Source organism: Microcebus murinus, chromosome 14 (genome assembly GCF_040939455.1).
Source record: "Microcebus murinus isolate Inina chromosome 14, M.murinus_Inina_mat1.0, whole genome shotgun sequence".
In the NCBI taxonomy this organism is placed as follows: Eukaryota; Metazoa; Chordata; class Mammalia; order Primates; family Cheirogaleidae; genus Microcebus; species Microcebus murinus.
The window spans coordinates 72996442-73003439 of record NC_134117.1 but is presented as its reverse complement, the minus strand read 5'-3'; the positions used below and the strand labels follow the sequence as shown (position 1 = coordinate 73003439).

Below are 6998 nucleotides of genomic sequence, written 5' to 3'. Positions count from 1 at the left end.
AAATTACATGTACAAACTTCATGACCATACTAAAAACCATTGAGTTGTATATTTTACTCTTTTATATTTTTCCAAAAGGATAATAATTTATTTTTACCACAGTTAATTGGTTGCAAATAGTTAAGAGTTGACAGTACTTGGGAAAAAAACCTTATAAATTGTAAGCATAATATAAATTATTGGAGGAGTAAAAAGAACATGGATGAAATAAAGCATGCCTCTGTTATGAACTAGAGGAATCACTTGCCATCTGAACCCCTATTTCCTTGGGGATAAAATGAACACATTCAGTGAAGATAAGGCTCTTCTACCTTTAACAATTTATGAAACTACATCTTTTATGGTTTTTGTCAGGTTTACACTGACCTAATGAAGGAAAAATGCAAACATTTCCTTAGACACACGGTAATGAAAATAGCATGGTCTCCATTCCGTATAGGTTTATGGAGTTCCTAATCATACTAGAAGCAATAGTGGCAACTCGAAAGCCAAAGGAAGCCCCCTCCACTCTTACGGTGATCTACGTAAGGGTTCACTGAGTAAGACAGGCCGGCATCCAGAGAACCTCCAGTCTGCAGTTCAACTCGGACTTCACAGGAGACATGACAGTAAGGAGGAGGCCCAGAGATGAAGAGTTGCTGTGTCAAAGAAAGAACAAAGATTAACAAGCAACTTAAATGAGTATGTTTGTCAACATTAGGGAAAATAGGTTGGAAAGTTGCCTGGCTTAGGTTGCTGCCCGCCTCAGAGAGCATGTAAGGCAGATATTGGTCTCTTGACTTACAGTTCCTCTTCTCTTAGTAATTATCCATACTTTTGTTTAGATAACTACACCCTCCATATGTAGCACATGTAGTTTGGGGGATGCCAACTCCATCACTAGTTCTGGTAGTCAGGCATGTGTCCAGGCTAAGTGAACCATAATCCCACTCACAAAGCAGAGTTTCAAGTTAATGGATAGGCACATAACTCAGAACCTACAGGACACCAAGAACAGTTTTCTAAGGCCATCTGAAAACTCCCTTGCTTACCCAAAACGATCCAGGCTAGCTTCCTCAACATGGAGGTAAAACACAGGTACTCCCATGAGCCAGACTTAAGAAAGCTGATATCATCTGGAAGGCAAAATTGAGGGATAGGAAGAAACAGAATCTTTGATTATACCATGGAGCATCTAGGCCACATCAACCCTAAAACTTTCACACTACCTCCAGATTTATCTTTTACTAAGTGAACTTGCACACGATTTTCTTTCCTTTGCAATTGGAAAAATCTTCACATATCAAAGATGTAAAGATTCCTGATTCAAAACACAGAAACTTGAAGATATTCAACAGATAAGGCCAAACTACGGTTAAATCCATATTCTTTTTTGTTTTTTTGAGACAAAGTCTCACTCTGTTGCCCAGGCTAGAGTGCCGGGGCGTCAGCCTAGCTCACAGCAACCTCAAACTCCTGGGCTCAAGCGATCTTCCCACTTTGGCCTCCCACACCGCTAGGATTACAGGCATGAGCCACCTCGCCTGGCCCTAAATCCATATTCTTAATAGAAGTCATTGTTATATGAACTTACCCTGAGGATGCAACTATTCATGAGCCAAGTTACAAGAGCATAAACCCTAATGTATGTTAGAAGAAATAATGATGTGTCCCAGGTGGCGTGGCGGCTCACACCTATATTCCTGGCACCCTAAGAGGCCGAGGCAGGTGGATAGTTTGAGCTCAGGAGTTCGAGATCAGCCTGAGCAAGAGCGAGACCCCCGTCTCTACTAAAAAAAAATAGAAAGAAATTAGCTGGACAACTAAAAAATATATAGAAAAAATTAGTGGTGCATGGTGGCACATGACTGTAGTCCCAGCTACTCGGGAGGCTGAGGCAGTAGGATTGCTTGAGGCCAGGAGTTTGAGGTTGCTGTGAGCTAGGCTGATGCCCCGGCACTCTAGCCTGAGCTACAGTGAGATTCTATCTCAAAAAAAAAAAAAAAAAAAATGGTAATGTAAAAATAACTACAGATGGGTGAATATACATTCCAGTTTGTTCAAAGCCATCACAATTTATCCTTGTTCTCCTGGTACAGTTATTATTTTTTGAGACAGGGTCTTGCTCTGTTGCCCAGGCTGGAGTGCAGTGGCACAATCATAAGCACACTATAAACTCAAACTCAACTCCTGGGCTCAAGTGATCCTCCCACCTCAGCCTCCTAAGTATCTGGGACTACAGGCGTACATCACCATGCCTGGCTGATTTTTTTTTTTTTTTTTTTTTTTTTTTTTTTTTTGTAGACACAGGGTCTCCCTATGCTATCTAGGCTGGTCATGAACTCCTGACCTCAAGTGATCCTCCCACCTCAGGCTTCTAATGTGCTAGGATTACAGGTATGAGCCACCTTGACAAATTGTACACGTAAAATGGGTGAATTGTTAAAAAGACATCTGCACCAGAATGTTTATAGCAACACAATTCACAATTGCAAAGATGTGGAAACAACCAAAGTGCCCATCAATATATGAGTGGATTAATAAAATATGGTAGGCCAGGTGCAGTGGCTCACGCCTGTAATCCTAGCACTCTGGGAGGCCAGGGCGGGTGGATTGCTTAAGGTTAGGAGTTCGAAACCAGCCTGAGCAATAGCGAGACCCCGTCTCTACTATAAATAGAAAGAAATTAATTGGCCAACTAATATATATATATAAAAAAAAAATTAGCCAGGCATGGTGGTGCATGCCTGTATTCCTAGCCACTCGGGAGGCTGAGGCAGAAGGATTGCTTAAGCTCAGGAGTTTGAGGTTGCTATGAGCTAGGCTGATGCCACAGCACTCACTCTAGCCTGGGCAACAAAGTGAGACTCTGTCTCAAAAAATAAAATAAAATATGGTATATGTATACCATGAAGTTCTATTCAGCCACAAAAAACAATGGTGATCTAGCACCTCTTGTCTTATCCTGGATAGAGCTGGAACCCATTCTACTAAGTGAAGTATCCCAAGAATAGAAAAACAAGTACCACATGTGCTCACCATCAAATTGGTTTTAACTGATCTACACTTAAAGTGAACATACATGTAATAACACTCATCGGGTGTCAGGAAGATGGGAAGGGGGAGGAGAGGATGGGTATATACACACCTAATGGGTGAGGTGCGCACCATCTGGGGGACAGACACGCTTGAAGCTCAGACTCAGGTGGGGAAAGGGAAATATAGGTAACCCAAACATTTGTACCCCCATAATATGCTGAAATAAAAAATAAAATAAAATGGGTGAATTGTATGGTAAGAGAAGAATATGTCAATAAAGCTATTTTTTTTTCTTTTCACTAGTGACAGCTGAACAATAAAGCTATTTTTATATCACAGTAAAAATAAATCACATGCACAGTTTTACATGGAGAGTGGTGGTTAAAAGCCAGCTCTGGGGCCAGGAAGCCACATCCAGCTATGTGGCTCAGCCATATCACCTAACCTTTGCACCTCATTTCCTCATCCTAAAATTGGGGTAATGAGTCCTCCCTCACAAGGTAATTGTGGAAATTGCATGAATTAATACAAGTTGAGTATCCCTTACCTGAAATTCTTGGAACCAGAAGTGTTTTGGATTTCTGATTTTGGAATATTTGCATGTGTATAATATCTTGGGGATGGAACCCAAGTCTAAACATGAAATTCATTTTATGTTTCATATATACCTTATACATATCACCTAAAGGCAATTTTATATATTTAAAATCATTTTGTGCATGAAACAAAGTTTTAACTCCAACCCATCACATAGGTCAGGTAAGGAATTTTTTTTTTTTTTTTTGAGACAGTCTCACTTTGTTGCCCAGCCTAGAGTGAGTGCCGTGGTGTCAGCCTAGCTCACAGCAACCTCAAACTCCTGGGCTCAAGCAATCCTTCTGCATCAGCCTCCCGAGTAGCTGGGACTACAGGCATGCACCACCATGCCCGGCTAATTTTTTCTATATGTATTAGTTGGCCAATTAATTTCTTTCTATTTATAGTAGAGATAGGGTCTCGCTCTTGCTCAGGCTGGTTTTGAACTCCTGACCTTGAGCAATCCGCCCGCCTCGGCCTCCCAGAGTGCTAGGATTATAGGCGTGAGCCACTGCGCCCGGCCTTGGAATTTTATACTTGTTGCATCATATTGACGTTCAAAAAGTTTTGGATTTTGGAGCATTTTGGATTTCAAATTTTTGGACTAGGGATACTCAACCTGTATGTGGAAAGTACTAGAAAACAGCCTGCTAGGGAATAGGCACTCAATAAATGCAGGTGTTTGTGCTGTGCTAAAGAGATACGGAAAAGAGGGGGAGGTTTTCAAAAGACTAGACAGGTGGTCAACAAGAGATTTTCAAGAATAAAAATATATGACTTAGGCTAAATTCTGCAGCTGAAAGAGGAAGGAAATAGACTGAAGCAAAAAAAAAGTATGGAACAAACTAATATTAAGAAAGAGTTTTTTATGTAAATCTTTAAATGAATTATGGTTGGAATCAAAATAGTATGATGTTCAGATTCCAATGGATATACTATCACACACCATTTTACTTTAAAATATCAATGAAACATACCAGAAGTTGCAACTACTTAAGCTTATGATGAAAACTTTAAATAGCAACATAAAACTGTGGAGTGGGTATGTAGTTTTTCAGAAATGAGATCAAACGTTCAAAGACCACTTGCCTACACAGATGTGAGAAACAGGGAGTGTCCCAGAGGGAACAGCCCATCCAAAGACTTTTGGACAGACTTGAAGAACCTAAAGGATTCTGGGGTCCAGCTTGAGAGTGCTGAGAGCACCAGAGAAGGTGGTTTAAGCAGGGCCTTGAATGCCAAAGCTTGTACTGCACTTTGTGTGTCAGAGGAGGAGAGAAAGGGATGAGTCACAGAGATGTCATAGGAGGCAGAATGAAGAGGAATCGTTTAAAGACTGGATACAGGGAATTAGGGACAGGTAAAATCAAAGGTGATGCTCAGGCCGGGCGCTGTGGCTCACGCCTGTAATCCTAGCTCTTGGGAGGCCGAGGCGGGCAGATTGCTCAAGGTCAGGAGTTCAAAACCAGCCTGAGCAAGAGCGAGACCCCGTCTCTACTATAAATAGAAAGAAATTAATTGGCCAACTGATATATATATAAAAAAAAATTAGCCGGGCATGGTGGCGCATGCCTGTAGTCCCAGCTACCCGGGAGGCTGAGGCAGAAGGATCACTCGAGCCCAGGAGTTTGAGGTTGCTGTGAGCTAGGCTGACGCCACAGCACTCACTCTAGCCTGGGCAACAAAGCGAGACTCTGTCTCAAAAAAAAAAAAAAAAAAAAGGTGATGCTCAGACCTTTACCACTTGGATGGACAAGATAGAGTAGGTGGAGTAAAGAGGAAACCAAGCATTTATTCTAGGCAATGTTGAGTTTCAACAGCCTACGAAACATCCATGTGGAGACAGGAGGCAGGCAGTGGGCATGGTGGTCTAGAGCTGAGAAGAGTGAAAGAGGTGAATTTCAAGCAGGAAGCCATCAACTCTCAGATGTGCTGAGAGGATTTTTTTAACTCCTATTTATCCATCCATAAGTGTATGCATCCAGCCATGTATTAATACTCAGTAATTTGTCGGCCATTTTATTCAATGGTTTATTCATATAGCCAAGGTCTCTGAAAGCAAGAAGCCATAGGTGACCTGAATCACAGTCCTGGGAGAAAAAGGTGAGGTCAAGATAGGTGCCCACGGTTGGTCCAAGTGCAGTGGTGTTTACAACTAATTGATCACAACCAGTTACAGATTCCTTTGTTCCTTCTCCACTCCCACTGCTCCACTTGACCAAATAAAACAAACAAACAAACAAACAAAGATAGATGCCCAATACCTGTGATGCAGGGTTTGGAAGAGGTGGGCCCCTGCCATGCCAGGAGTGGAGGCACAGAACAGGAAAGGTGGCTTCCTAGGTGAGGCAGCTACTGAACTGGGCAGAGTGGGAATGGCTCACAGGGGTCCATGGAGAGAGGACGAAGATTGAGATGGAGAGAAAGGATGGGCTCTGCCTGCAGGGGAAAGCGAGGTGTGTTGCTTAACTCCCCTTTTGGTCCACTGTCAGACACTGTGCTCAGAGTTGTGACATCAGAGCTCAGAAGACTACTGTCCATGCCCTTGAGGGGGTCATAGCCTGAGGGGGCAACACACATATCAACAGATATCTCCATTTGACTGTGCTTAGTGGTTGCCTGTGACCAGTGGATAAGGGACCACAAGAGATGGGAGATTCTGAAACGGACAGGGGCGTGGCGGGGTGGGTGGCAGAAAGGTTTGTTTCAGCAGTTGACTGTAGGTGCCTGCAGGAAAGGAAAGGGGTGTGCCCAAGAGCTGAGAAGTCTGGTCGTTGAGGCTTGAGTAGTAGTTGGACCACAGTGCTCAGAGGGGACCTGTGGGATAGGAGGAAAGCATTCGAGCTCTCCCAAATGAGGGCAGGTCGATGACAAGCGACATCGTCTGGCTTCTCGGTTCTGTGAAACTTTTCGGCTTCTCTTCTCTTGCACAGGTCTTCATTCTCACCCTTCTAAACAGCCCCTAAAAGGGCATCCTGAAATGCAAATCTAACAGTGTCTCTCCACGGACAGGAACTCGCCCGGGTCCGAGGCCCGCTGCCCGCTTGCTGGCCTCACTCCTCGCGGCCCGCCCCAGGGGCGCCCTCCGCCCTGCCGCTCTGAGCTCACCTCGGTGCTGCCGCTTCACGTCAGCTATCCCTCACAGCCGCTATGTCCCGGCTCCTGAAGACCGCCACCAGCGCGGGAGCACGGCGGGCTCTCGAATGGATGCAATGGATGAACCAACTGACACAGAGACGCCCTCACGGCAGTAACCAGACACCGGCGAGCCACAGGGGGACGCGGAGGAACCCGCGGTGCGCCTGCGCAAACGTGGTGTGGCAGAGGCGAGAACGACACTTTGGGCAATCTGGCGCAGCCAATCCGCGCGAAGAGGGGCAGGACCGCTTCCGCGGAGGAAGCCC

The 6998-nt window shown here is 44.4% G+C and overlaps 1 long non-coding RNA gene across 3 annotated transcripts; it reads right to left on the bottom strand.

Annotated features, from left to right (window-relative positions):
• LOC105878999 (uncharacterized) lies at positions 1–6932 on the bottom strand. 3 transcript variants are annotated; one of them, XR_012922916.1, is made up of 5 exons: positions 6703–6931; positions 5859–6033; positions 3128–3235; positions 1032–1115; positions 8–638 (listed from the first exon to the last, which is right to left on the bottom strand). It is a non-coding gene; the product is annotated as an uncharacterized LOC105878999 (long non-coding RNA). The 3 variants fall into 3 exon arrangements; XR_001157580.3 differs by lacking the exon at positions 3128–3235 and having other exon boundaries at positions 1–638; positions 5859–6569; positions 6703–6932; XR_012922915.1 differs by lacking the exon at positions 3128–3235 and having other exon boundaries at positions 16–638; positions 6703–6929.
• Positions 6933–6998: the final 66 nt, after the last annotated feature.